The sequence below is a fragment of the Hippoglossus stenolepis genome, chromosome 3, assembly GCF_022539355.2.
Source record: "Hippoglossus stenolepis isolate QCI-W04-F060 chromosome 3, HSTE1.2, whole genome shotgun sequence".
NCBI lineage: Eukaryota > Metazoa > Chordata > Actinopteri > Pleuronectiformes > Pleuronectidae > Hippoglossus > Hippoglossus stenolepis.
This window is the reverse complement of record NC_061485.1, coordinates 2,310,341-2,324,712: the sequence shown is the minus strand read 5'-3', so window position 1 is coordinate 2,324,712 and position 14,372 is coordinate 2,310,341. Positions and strand designations below refer to the sequence as shown.

Genomic DNA, 14,372 nt, shown 5'->3' with positions numbered 1-14,372 from the left:
TACCGGGCCTCGGCCAGAAAGGCCCGCAACACCATCCTGCTGCACGGAGTCCAGAAAAGAAGAACAGAATAAAAGAGGTGACGAGATTAGAGAACATGTAAGAGTGTAAAATAGAATTATATTGATTATAAAAGAATTAAAAAAGAATAGGCAATAAAATAGAAGTAATTTCAATTTAAACATTGTTTTTTGCCAATTCCTTTATGATTTTGACGATATATCAGAGTCAAAGGTTTTTAGAGACGATTTTGGATGTGTTATTATTATTATTATTATTATAATAATAATAACAGTGGTGTTTTATTTATCCAGAGCTTTTAACGATGCTCTGGATCTTTAACTCACAGAGAAAGCAAATAGTTTTCTCTTTTTTTCATTATATTTGTTGGTTTTCATAAGTCAACAGGACAACAACATGCAAACACAACAATCAGCAAAACAAAAAACTGACTTCTATCAAACCTAATCTACATGAAATAAAACTAAATACAAAATAAAACTAGTATCTCTTTTTCATCACTTTGAAGTAATTATAAATCTGAATATACAGTTTTTATGAATAAAATGTTCTATAAATCAGGCTGTAAATTATATGAACAAATAACATTATATGAATTATATTAACAAACCCTTAAGGAAAAAGACCTTCAGAATAAAAACAGGAATAAAACTGCAATAAAACTACTAAAGATTCAGAATATGAAGAAAAAATTTATTTTTAAGCCTTTAAATATTTATACTGTGATTTTAATCTACAAACACAAACGTTAATCAAATACAAATCTAAATGTGCACTTTGAATATTTTATTTCCTCTCGTCTGAAAGAAAACATGAAGCCAAAATCTCAAACTGGACCCGAGCGAGAACAGATTTCTTTTGTCTGGAGTGAAGTGAAGTTGCGTCATGTTCGGGTGTCGAAGGGAGTTTGTTATCGAAGGTGTGTTTTTCTTCTTCTCTCCACCGCTGAGATTTCAAGCCGCTGAGCTTCCTCGTGCTGAATTATAGATCAACTTTATTTCTGTGTGAGCAGCAGGCGGCTCCCTGAGGCCTCAGCATGGCTCCTTCATCGACCAGGGGGAGGGGCCACATGGTCTCACTGTTTGTTTGGGGGCAGTGCATGATGGGAAAAAAGAGGAAACCAGAAGGTCACTCATGCATGAATTAGAAAATCTGTGAAAATGTTGAAAAATTTGATGAGATGAGATGAGATGAGATGAGATGAGATAAGATAAGATACGGTAGACAAGATAAGATAAGATAAGATAAGATAAGATAATCCTTTATTTGTCCCACAATGTGGAAATTTGCAATATTACAGCAGCAAGAGTCAAAAATATGCATCAGTAAGAAATAATAAGTAACATTCATTATGTGTAAGTGTCAGCATTATCAAAGTGGGGGTGGGGTGGGGGTAAGGTGTGGATCACTGAGGTGTTTCAGGAGCTTCAGGAGCTTTATCTTTTTCACTTAACTAACATGTACAAGTTCCTCAAAGCTTCGCTCCAACATCCTCGAGGAGCGATGACTCCTCACTACATCGGCCTCCGTCCTCTAACGGATGAGAGAGAAGGAGAAACTGGATTAAACAGCAGCAGGAAGAAGAGAAGAGGTGAAGTCCGGCTGCTCTGTTAAAAACACCATCAAGTCCACGTTAGGTTCAACACCTGTCTGAGACGAGGCCCTTTCCTGCAGCGCACACTCACAGACTATAACATCATTACATCTCACTCTCAGGGTGGAGCTCCTCCGTCCTGTCGGAGCAGCACTGCACAGATCTGATGTTTACACCAGGAGACGGAGAGAAGAACATGAAGGAGAAAAGACGGAGCCAGATCATTTCTGTTTTCCCTGGAACTTGATCAGTAAGAACAGTTGAAGCTGCACCAGAGGCTGTGACTGAAGGTCGGTTCCTTCACAGCGACACAAGGCTCCTTCAAATGCAGCAGACACCTATCCCACAATCCTTTGCACTTCGGTGACTGAACTGTTTTTCAAAGCAACAAAGGCGACGGCGATCAATGAGACCAGAACCTCTGATGTTTATACTTTTAAACTTAAGTCTCCGGCTTCAACTCAACTGAGCAGCTGACGGTGTACGTGATAAAACCCAAAACAAGGGGCATTCAAACTGCAGTTCTGTTGCTAGGTAACAGAAGTAAGGGCCGGACAAGCTGGCGACGAAAGAGGAAATCCTCCGTATACCAGACTGGCTCATTTCCGTTCGGCCTTTGCGATCGACGTGGCCGACGAAGGATGTGACCCCTGAATTTGAACACAGCTTACGTAACGTTCACTGAGCAACGGCGCCCTCTTCAGGCACACGTGGGATTCAATCTGTTGAGCTACGTGTCCGAGCGACGAAGCAGTTTTTATGTAGAGAAAAAAACAAAGTATTGATGTGTTGATGCGTCGTCCATGAACTGAAATCAATAAAGATGGATGACACATCTCCACTTCCTCGCACAATCCAGGAATGAAGCCAAAATACCAGCTGCTAACTCGGAGTAATTAAGGGTCCATGACCTAAACTGTAACCAGCCACCAGGGGGCGGTCGAGACACTTTGGCTTCACTTTTGGGAGCAGTCACATTGTCCATCTTTATTTAGTCACTGATAAAAATGATCCCACAGTTTTATGTAAAATTGTCTTCGTGTTGTTTACATTGTGAAATGTGTGTGTGTGTGTGTGTGTGTGTGTGTGTGTGTGTGTGTGTGTGTGTGTGTGTGTGTGTGTGTACTTACAAACATTGGCTTATGTTAAACGAGACTAAATCTTAATTGAAGCATCTCTGAGCAGAACTCTCTGGTTTGGCTCGTTCCGTTTACTCAGCTCAGACGTGGACTCACTCACATTCAGTCTCAGGATCTAATTTCAAGTCAAAGTCTTTTGGGCTCAGGTCCAGTGAACATTGAGCTTTTATTTACACTGTGTGGTCCATCCAATCAGTGTGTGACTGTCTGCTGCATTCAGATGAAGTTAAGAAGCACATGTGACTAAAAGAAAAGATCAGAGTCACGTCCAGGCCTCGATTTAAAAAGTATTTAAAGCTGCGATTAGTCAAAATGATCACAATACTAAAAACAAATCAAATACCTGCAGCTAAAGAACAAGGAAAGACACACAACCACTGAGGACTGATATTTATGAGTGCAATTTGGTGCAGATCCAAATAAAAATCAGGATCTAGTAAATTTGAATGTGGTTTCAGGTGTGTGGTCTCGTTTTCTCCTTGTCACCTTTATTCTCAGACTCACCTGAGTTGCGTCTTTTCCCCTCCACAGTCGGTAACCATGGTGAAGGAGAGCGTGCCCCGCTGGGTCCACCGGGACTCTGACGAGGGTCTGATCCATGTGAATGTCGGAGGCCTGAAGAGGAGCCTGTGCTCCACCGCGCTGAAGAAGTTCCCAGACACCAGACTGGGAAAACTGCTGTCATGTGACTCGGAGGAGGACATTCTGCAGGTGGGTCAGGTTTTCACACAAATGTCGGGATAATATCGTCCTGACATGTTGTGTAGTTAGTGTTTGTGAAGCAGCAGCAGCAGGTTGTCGGGTCCGACTCGTTCAAACAGGAACATGTGGGGAACATCCAGGCGAGGGGCGGAGCCTGTAGAGCAGCAGGAGGCCGGACATGACGTATAAACTCTGCTGTGGAAAGATCAGTGTTGTTGTTTACAGCTCATCCACACCGGCGTCGGCCCTCATCACCAAAAGATCTGGAACCTCCTCGTGTTTCCAAGTTGACGTCTTCGTCTTCTACGTGTACGGCTCCTCTTCTTCATCCTGAGATGTTTGTTCTTCCAGTTTCACGTCCGTCACATGTTAGAATGTTCCAGACCTTTTCCAGCTGTTTTCTAACATCGACTCACTCTCACATTTTCTGACATATTTATCTGGAGAAACTGACTCTGAACATTTGTTGTCATGAACTTCTCAATGTTCACTATTCTTCTTTACTTCACCAGAGACTCTGTGTTTCTCGTGTGAAGAAGCAGAGCAGATTGTTCGGAACTCTGAAAACATCTTCAACTGAATATTTAAAGGTCCAGTGTGTAAGATTTAGGTGAAAGGATCTATTGACAGAAAGAGACTGAATATAACATAATCCTAATGATGTTTTCACAAGTTTCATCTAAACTGTACAAATTATTGTTTTCTTGACCCTAGAATGGGCCTTTATATTTAAATACTTTATATTTACATCAGGAGCAGGTCCTCTCTACGGAGGCAGCCATGTTTTTTACAGTAGCCCAGACTGGACAAACTAAAGCTTTTGAGATTCAAGGAAAACTGAAGGTACCACAGGTTCTCTCTCATGTTTGGAGGGAAGGGGGGTGTTCAGCTACACACTGAACCTTTACGAAAATCACAAAAAAAACGTATAAAGCGTAAAAAAGTGTCAAATAACAAATTGATGAAGAAGCATTTTACTGTCCTCTTCAAAATAAGTTGCTATAATGTATCATCAGGATTTTATATTATTATTTTTAATTGTTATTATTATTAACTTAATATTAGTATGACATTTTCCCGCTGAATTCTCACGCTGACATTTTACCAGGAGGCTGCAGGAAAAATGTCAGAAAATGCAGCAACAGACATTCGTACATTTGCATTCTCACATATTGCCCCTTTCAAAATATTGTGTAAAATCCCGCCAGATGAATTCCTCACATTGTGGCTCATGAAAGTCAAACTTGATGAGGCTGAGATAGAAGAAGACGTGGTTAAAAAACTAAATATAGGTATAAATGTTTAACTTCTCTTTCTCCTGCTTGTTGTCCCTGAAGTTCAGATGCACTCGTCCAATACTATTTGAGACTCAGCATCTGGGGTAAAAAATGTGTAAAATTATACAGTATATGTATATTTTTGTTATAATTTTTCAGTCAGTTGACGTAAAGCCTGAAGAGAACATTTTGGGTTGGTTTGTGTCTGTACAGACTATAAAAAGCACTTTGCATTTTTTATTTTGGTACTTGTACTTGTACTTTTGATACTTAAGTACATTTCAAAACCAGATACTTTTGATACTTAAGTACATTTAATATGAGCGACTTTAAGACTTTGACTCAAGTCATTTTCTTACAGGTGACTTTAACTTTTACCGGAGTCACTTTCAGGTAAGATATCTGTACTTTTACTCAAGTACGTCTTTCAAGTACTTTATACACCACTGGTTCAGCCCCACACTGTGTATTTAGCAGCTCGCTGCTGAACACAAACACAATGAAGCCGTTAGTGTGGTTATTAATAATGATATGAAGAATTAGAGCAGCTGCGTTAATGAGCTGACAAAGCAACAACACTCTGGACCAATGGAGTCAACACATCGATGCTAACGCTAACAGGAAGAGCTAAGTGACCGACTCAGAGGAAATGACTCTGAACAGGAAGGAATCTGTGAGTCAGTGTGAAACACGTTCAGTTCGCTTCATGTGTGAAACTGGTTCAAATGAAAGTCTCTGTTAAAACGCTGTTTGCTGTAGTGACGTGTAGCAGCTCCTCCCCCTGAGTTCCTCCAATCAGCTGAGTGATGAGCTTCACGTGCTGCAGGTGTGTGGGACCACTGCTCCGGGATCTTCTTCTGCTGTCATGGAGGGTGGCACCTGAGGTTCAAGGTGCATTAGCGCCCCCTACTGTGCTGGAGTGTTTGGTCTGCGGAAATACATGAAGACAAATAAAAAACCCTTCAACTTAAATCCTCCTCATTGATCCAGTTTCTTTTAAAAACTCAAACTTTATATTTCGCTTCCTCAATACTGAACAGATTCTTTAGGTTTAACATTTCCTCAGCTGCTTCTGTAGCTTTTCTCTTTCTTTATATTCCTGATGCTCCACACTTTCTTCCCTGAGCCACATTCACAATTGGATATTATATTAAATGATTGTTGTGCTTAATCGTGAGTCCTCATCTTCACCTTGATATGACTGTTTGCTCTGCTGTTTTAATCATTGTTTTCATTCATTCCACTTTTTGTTTTGTTTCATATCGATGATCCTTTTCCTCCTCATGGTTTTTCCAGTCAGCCATGATGTTGCTTCTAATTCTGCTTTAGCTTGGGCCTCACTGAAAGCTTCTATGACTCTCTCCTGTTTGAAAGATTGTTTTGTCCATTTCATTGCCCCTCGATGCTCAGTGAGCTGGGATCCACACGAACCGGACTTCTGTTTGTGTGTGATGTCGTCTGAATAGTGTCTGGTGTGTTTCATACAGTGTATCTGCTCTGCTGTGGGATGACTGTACTGATACCAATGCTGATTCATCTGGTTTTGGTTTCTGTCCACTGTGATGCTATTATTGCCAACATCTCAACTGGATATACTGTGATCTGCTGTTCTTTCCTTTATATTTAGATTTAATTCTGGGACAACAAACCCAATTTTCCATTTTGGCCTTGATCCATCTCATATTGGGAACAGAGTATTATGTGTAGTCCTTAACCTTCCCTCCTGCTACGGAACTCAGAGTATCACCAGATTTCCACACACACAGGAATACATGCATCTGAATACACTGGCATTTCATTTCTTAAATTACAACCTGGTTTACAATTGGTTTAAACTTAATTAGTTATTATGGTGCACACACCACAAGGCAATGCATTGCAGTGCGGAGCACAAGGACGTTTGTATAAAATCCTTGTTTTCTATGAAATATCGTAAACAGTTTCCCTCTGAGATTTAAAGATGCTGTGCTTCACCCACTCTTCTTCACTGTAAAATGACATTCACTTTTCTTCTGGTTGTTTCATGATGTCAAAACTGTGATTTTGTTCTACCTGCACCAAGGACGAGATGTTTTCCACCTGTTTGCTTGCAAGAGGAAAGAAAACCAGAGTCATGATTCCAGTGAAGTCGGTGGAAGGATGTTTATTGGAGTAATAAAGCAGAGATAAGTAGCAGACTTTTCTCTGAGATGTTTTTCTTCTCGTTACATCTGGTTTGTCACAGAGAAATGATCCATGTGTTTGACTCATAGACTGAATATAAAAGGCTTTGACTGGGATGCTGCTGTTATACTACAGCGCCACCTGTGGGGTCAAAAGTAGAAAAGGAAACCACCGCTCTGCAGGTGATGCAGAGAAATGAAAACGTCCTATTTTTAAGTCCAGAGTTTTGATCTTTTGTGCTGAAAGACAAAACTTTGATTTTAAACTCAGTGATTTCAATGTGTTTAACTTTGTGTAGTTAAATCAATTTGGTGACGTGAATCCAGAACCTTTAAGATCATAAACAAACATATACAGAATGTGTTCAAGGCCATGCTGGAGTATTATTACTGAGGGAATAAAGGGGGACAATAATAAAGACAAACTAAATACACTGTATGTGACTCCTTACAGAGGGTTTATATATTCTGCTTGTGTCATTTCAATAAACACATTCTTCTGCGTGAATAAACACAATCGGGGCAAGAAGGTTGCTTATTTGAACTGCCCTGTGATGGGGTCTTCCTGTGTGGAGTCTGCATGTTCTCCCTGTGTTTTCTCCAGGTGTCTGGCTTCATCTCACAAACACATGCAGATTAGGGGCTGTGTAGGATTGGAGACTATACACAAGCTGCGCTGCTTCAGCCTTGATCCTCAGGACACAGCTCAGCCTCCGTCCACACACACTGTCCTCTTCACACCTACCTCACAAAGATCACCATCTGTTGAGAGAAGAAGACATCAGTGTTTACAGAGACTCACTCACTGGGGGGCCAGAGTCAGTGATGCAGCATCCAGTAGAAAGAGCAGCAGGGATCCTGTTCAGAGGTGAGCAGCTTCCTCTCTGTCATGTCTACGTGTTGGTTCTGAACACGCTAAGAGCTACGTGTGCTTCTCTGCATGTCAAAGTGCAGAGTGGACACCTGAGAGGGATTTACTCTGCTGTTACAGGTGAAGAGCTGCATGTTTCACCGTGGTGTTGATGAACATCTGCTTCTGACAAACTTGGGACCAGATGAGACAGATGGACCCCCAGCAGAGGTTCTGCCTCTGAAGCAAAGAGCTCCTGGCGTCATGGTGAGGACACACTGCCCTCACTGACTTGGGAGGACACACTGTCTCACTGTCTCGAGGACAATACACTGTCTCTGAGGACACACACCGCTCACTGACTCTGAGGACACACACTGTCTCACTGTCTCTGAGAACACACACTGCCTCACTGACTTGAGGACACACTGTCTCTGAGGACACACCGCCTCACTGACTCTGAGGACACACACTGTCTAACTGAATCTGAGGACACACTGACTCACTGACTCTGAGGACACACACTGTCTCTGAGGACACACTGTCTCACTGACTCTGAGGACACACACTGTCTCACTGACTCTGAGGACACACACTGTCTCTGAGGACACACACTGTCTCACTGTCTCCGAGGACACACACTGACTCACTGTCTCTGAGGACACACACTGTCTCACTGTCTCTCAGGACACACACTGTCTCACTGTCTCTGAGGACACACACTGTCTCTGAGGACACACACTGTGGTGAAACCTCTTACATCTGACTCCAACCATCTACTGACCTCACAGTCTCCAGTCGACAGCCTGAACTCTGCTTTAGATCAAGCAGCTCCTTCACTCCTGAGTCCTGCAGGTTGTTTCTTCTCAGATCCAGTTCTCTCAGATGAGAGGGGTTTGACCAGAGCTGGAAGCCAGAGAAGAACAGCTGATTCTGACAGTCTGCAGCCCCTCAACCTGGATAAAGAATAAAACTGAACTGTAAATTAAACTGAGTTCATGCAGAAAATAACAGACACATATTCATGTCACACAGACTCATAACATGGAAGATAAATATGAAATCAGACATGTTGGACTAAAAACGAGTCCTGATTCAGTACAAATAGATTATTTGGACCCGGTCTCTGTCCTGCAGATCAGTTTAGGAAATCCAGAACTAAACTCAGTGTTTTAACAAGTAGCTGAATATTTAAAATGTCACAAATTAATGAATGAATGGATTCATGTTATATATGAAGAGAAATTATGTTAAATTAGAATTAAATGAGATACATTGTGTATAAATGCTGTTTTATAGATATGAGATCTACAAAAGTCAGTCAGTGAACTGACCTCAGAGTCTCCAGTCGACAGGTTGGACTTGTAGAAAACTACACAGCTCCTTCACTCCTGAGTCCTGCAGGCTGCCAGCTCAGATCCAGTTCTCTCAGATGAGAGGGGTTTGACCTCAGAGCTGAAGCCAGAGAAGAACAGCTGATCTCTGACAGTCTGCAGTGAATCAACCTGGATAAAGAAATATGAATATTTGAATGTGTCCTCCTTGTTGTTGTGGATCGTCATCATGTCAACACAGACTCTCAACATGCTGCTGACCTCAGTCCAGTCTGTGACCTGAAGATAAATATCAGACTGCATATGTTGACCATTGTTTCATTCATCAGCTTCTTCTCTGTGTGTTGGTCACTGAGCAGGTTTGTGTAATTAAACACTAAAGTCGGGATGGCTGCTGACAGTCACTTCCTGTTTGTTTCTATAATTATCAACTGTCCAACGTGTTTCAATAAGAACGCATTCCTTATTTTGAAAACCTGAGGAGGATTTGTGCGCTCGGCCTCAGTCCACATGTTATTTACTGACACTTTCTAGTGATCAGGAGCAGGTGAGTGCAGGTGAATGGAGTTGATGGAGGTGGACGTGACTGACAGGCTGGGTGAGGGACAGATGATCACTGAGGGACAGTGAGCAGAGCAGAACTGAGACAATTTAAATAAATAATGACCTACAGGGAAAGAAAGTCTGAAAAGTGAACAAGGATTTAAGGACCTCAGAGTCTCCAGTCGACAGTTTGACTCTCCAGTCCAGAACACAGCAGTTTCACTCCTGAGTCCTGCAGCTCGCTCCCACTCAGATCCAGTTCTCTCAGATGTGAGGGGTCTGACTTCAGAGCTGAGGCCACGACTTCATAGTGAGTCTCTGAGAGTCGACAACCACTGAGTCTGTAATTAAAGAAAATATCAAATCTGTGAGAATTAAATCAGAAAACACAACATTCATACACATGATGTCTCAAGTCTGTCTTTAGTGGATTTCTTCACATTTTGACTCAAAGAGAAACTGATTAGATTTCAGTGGTCAAAGGTCAAAGGTTACAGTGACTTACATTATTGTGAAGTCCACATGTCAGAACCTGGAGGGACGGACACTGCACTGGTTGGTGGTGGTATACAAACGCAGGGGTGGGAATTCTAGTTTGACAAGAAAGAAGAATAAACTATATTTCCTGCTTCTTCAGTTTAAAGGAACTCACAGTGATTCTATCCAAATGACTGATTCAGTGATCGTCTGCTCACACTGTGCTAGCTGTTTGCTCATATATATATATATATATATATATATATATATATATATACAGTATACAATAATCTCCCCTTGCACCCCACATGGTCGTATGTCTGAAACCCTCAAACTCCAGCACAGTGATCACATTGATTTCACTCTCCACATCTGATCTAGTTGTTCTCATATGTACATGAGAACAATGAGAATGTATATGTACATAATAATAATAACTTTATTACACACACACACACACACACACAGAAAGGCTGCACTAACAGTGTTGACCACTGCAACACCATGCTGCCCAAAACAATGAGAATCATTTACAGTTTTTTTCGATTGCATAAAGACTAAAATCAAAAGTATTACACAATTATCAAAACCTTACACTCAAGGAGCAAAACATGGGCCCAGATCTGCACCACTATCAGCACAATGTCAGACTCACACCTTTTGCAAAACAATACACACAGTGATCTGCAAAACACTAAACACAGTTGTATACATTAGACACAGACGTATATATCAAGATGTCACTTCCTTGCAATTCCAAAGCACTGACTGTAAATGACTCTTATGAGCCAATTGGTTCAACACAGCCATCAGTGTGCGCAAAACACATGATCACTAAACTGTAGACACACCAACTGCTTAAGCTCTATGACAAATGCAGCAGGTAGAGTTCACCTGTCTTCAACCAAAATGGGAAGGAGTCAGAAGAAGAAGAAGAGTGAGGGTGAGAGGGGGAATCCACGGAGGAGGAGAAGGAGGAAGAGGAAGAGGGCGTACAGAGGCCGAGGAGGGAGGAGAGGAAGAGGAAGAGGAAGAGGAAGACCCTGAAGCAGGAGGAGAACGTGCTCAAAGAAGAAGAAGACCAAATTTAGGTCAAAGGAAATTCACGCAACACTAGCTGACCATGTCGAACCACGGACTGACGCTGAGGGAGGCTGATTCAAGAGTTCAGCCAAATCTAGCAGAGACAGTGAAATCTGTCATTGTTACCGGAACTGAAACAGAATCTTCTGTTGGTCTGATATTTGCTGAGCTTACAGTTTTATGCACACGACTGTAGTAGCGCATGAAAACTGGGACATGTTTTGTTGTGATTCTCCAGGTTGACATTTTGACTGATTTGGGAATATGAGGAAATAAATTATAATTTACTCAGTCTGCAGCATTGGTCTTGTGTAGTGTTTGGTGAATTTATTGTATATTTGCACTTTCTGTGTACTTCACTTACAGTACTTTAATCACTGAGAAGTAGAATTGCTAAGTGTTTTAGGTTAGCAACAGCAGTGTAACTGGTTCAAAAAGAATTAAGTCATATGAAACGGGTGTTTCATATGGTAACAAAATATGGTTTTGATAAATTAGTGTATAGTTTTTACAAGAGTGTTTCATTTTGCAAAGGATCTGAGGTGTTTTGCTAATTGGGTGTGTGGTTGTACTAATTGTGTGTAGTGTTTTGAAACACCGGGCCCTGTTTTGAAAATCGTGCTTAAGCAATCGAGAAAAACTGAAACACTGAGTGTATTTGAAGAACGACTCATCTCCACTGATTGAACATGTTATTGATCATGTCTGGACTCACCGAGCCTTCCTGCAGTTCCTCACAGCTGGGATCAGTCTCCATCGACTCCTGGTCTGATGTGTTGAACTCTTCAGGTCCAACTCTATCCAGAACTCCTCCTCTGACATCTGCAGCATGTAGGCCAGAGCTGAGCAGTGGATCTCAGAGAGTTCCTCCTTTGATTTGTTCTCTGACGTCAGGAACTGTTGCATCTGCTGATGAACTGAGTGTGGTCGCTCATCTCAGTCAGACAGTGGAAGATGTTGATGCTTCTGTCAGAGAAATGTCACCTGCATCTCCTTCCAGGCTGATGACTCGGATGATATTTGATTGTTCCCTTGTCCGACCCAGCAGGCCTCCTAAGACTCTCTGCTGGACTCAGACTGAGGCCGTGAAGGAAGCGAACAAACAGGTCCAGATGACCATTGGTACTGGTGAGGGATTTCTCCATGGTTCTCTTCAGGAGGTCAGTCCAGGAGAAGGTACTGTGTGTGTCCCCATATGTTCCCAGGAAGTTGTTGAGTTCTTCTGTGTGTGTGTAACAGTGGAACATGTAGACTGCAGCCAGTGAAACTCCTGAACGCTCAGATGAACAAAGCAGTAGATCAGATTTCTGGAAGATCACACTCTCTTCTGAAGATCCTCAGGCAACCCAGAGTACACCGAGGCCTCTGTGACACTAAGACCACACCGCCCAGGTCTTCTTGGTAGAACACGTGATGTTTCCTTCCTCCAGATGTTTAAGCGCCAGCCTCCCCAGCTTCAGAAGAACGCCCCTGTCAGCCTCGTCAGCTGCTGTGGAGCTCGCCTCATGTCCTCACCGTACTTGTTGTTCTCTCCTCTTGTCTGAACCAGCAGGAAGTGTGAGTACAGGTCAGTCAGGGTCTTGGGCAGCTCCTCTCTGGTCTGTGGTCAACATATGCCCAGAACTGTAGCACTGATCCAGCAGAAGACTGGGATTTGACACATGATGTGGAGGCTCCTGGACGCCTTTGATGTGTGAGATGATTCTGCTGCGCAGCTCTTCATCACTGAATCTCCCTGAAGTACTCCTCCTTCTGGGCGTCAGTAAAGCCTCGTATTTCTGTGACCCTGTCAACACATGTAGGAGGGATCTGATTGGCCGCTGCAGGTCTGGAGGTTATCCAGGACGAGAGCCGAGGGAAGCAGATCTCCCGATGAGGTTTGACTGGGGCAGCACGTTGACTGATGACCTCTGTGTGACATCAGACACAAGCTCCCTGTGGTTGAAGTCCAGAGAAGGTCTGCTTTCATCCAGGCCGCCAAAGATGAACAAAGGTTTACAGACAGCGAGCGTCTCTGCCGTGAGCTTCTGTAACGCTGGATGGAAACACGGAGTGCTGAGAAGACTGTGCTGCTGGTCCTTCACCAGGTTCAGCTCCCCTGAACGAAAGCACAGTCAGCAGACCCCACATCTGGTTTTTCTAAACTCCTCGGCCCAGTCCAGAGGAATCCCCACCGAGAAGGGTTTTTCCAACGCCAGCGCACGCTGGTCAGACGACTTGATGCTGCCTGTTAATGGTTGAGGCTTTTTAAAGATGTCGTGGCACTTGATGGGAGTGTCATGGAGGCTCTTCCTCTTGGAAGCCGTCTCAAGCTGCCCCACCATGCTGAGTATTAACCTCTTCACTCTGTCCTCTGTGATGTAGAGCTCAGTGTAGATCCTGTTGAGGAGGGTTCTACTTCCTGTTTCATCACTTCCTTCAGTCACATGTTCACATCTCTCCTCAGACTGAGCTTATGTTCATCTAAAACTCCTGCAGACCACGCATCTGCCTGGAAAGACAAGAAACAATGTCAGAGACAGATAACCTTGAGAATCTGCTGATTGTTTTCACTGATGTTATAGAAAACTACAGAAAATAAAAACTTTTTTAACTTTGTGCTTTTATACCATGTTAAATGTTGATGCTGTATGAAAAGAACAAAATAAAATCCACATGTGCTAAGTTGTCAGAAGTGAAGACACTGTAAGTATATGCTGTACAGTGCTGCTCTGATCTGCTGTCTGAGCTCCAGCTCCTGTTCTGGATCTTTGTCCACACTGGGACAGGAGGAGTTCTGAAGAACCAGACTGGTCCCAGCATGAGGTGATGCACTGTCTGCAGAAACTGTGTGTCCATGGCTGGTGGAGACTGGATCTCCTTCTGTGACGCCCTGACACGAAGCACAGCAGACGACTGCTCCTCCTCAGAAACATGCCTCCTTCCTCTCTCTCTGTGAAGACATTTCCTACAACTCACATGTCACAGTCACAGGTTGTCATTACTTCTGTCAAGGAGGTTTTGTTTTCACCCAGTATGTTTGTGTGTTGTTGGTTCGTTAGTGGGATTCTAAAACGAGATTACCAGTAAACTTGGTGGAAGGTTGTGGTCTGTGAACCAGATCGGGGGGGTTCCTCTTTCAGACATGTTCAGAGGACTGATGTTTACCAGTGTGTGAATTTGCAGATCCAAATCAAAATGAGTCTCTAGTGA

The 14,372-nt window shown here is 42.8% G+C and overlaps 1 long non-coding RNA gene across 1 annotated transcript; it reads right to left on the bottom strand.

The window, feature by feature from the left end:
• Positions 1 to 792: 792 nt before the first annotated feature.
• On the bottom strand, positions 793 to 3,578 carry LOC124851566. The gene is made up of 2 exons (XR_007032600.1): positions 3,257 to 3,578; positions 793 to 1,097 (listed from the first exon to the last, which is right to left on the bottom strand). It is a non-coding gene; the product is annotated as an uncharacterized LOC124851566 (long non-coding RNA).
• Positions 3,579 to 14,372: the final 10,794 nt, after the last annotated feature.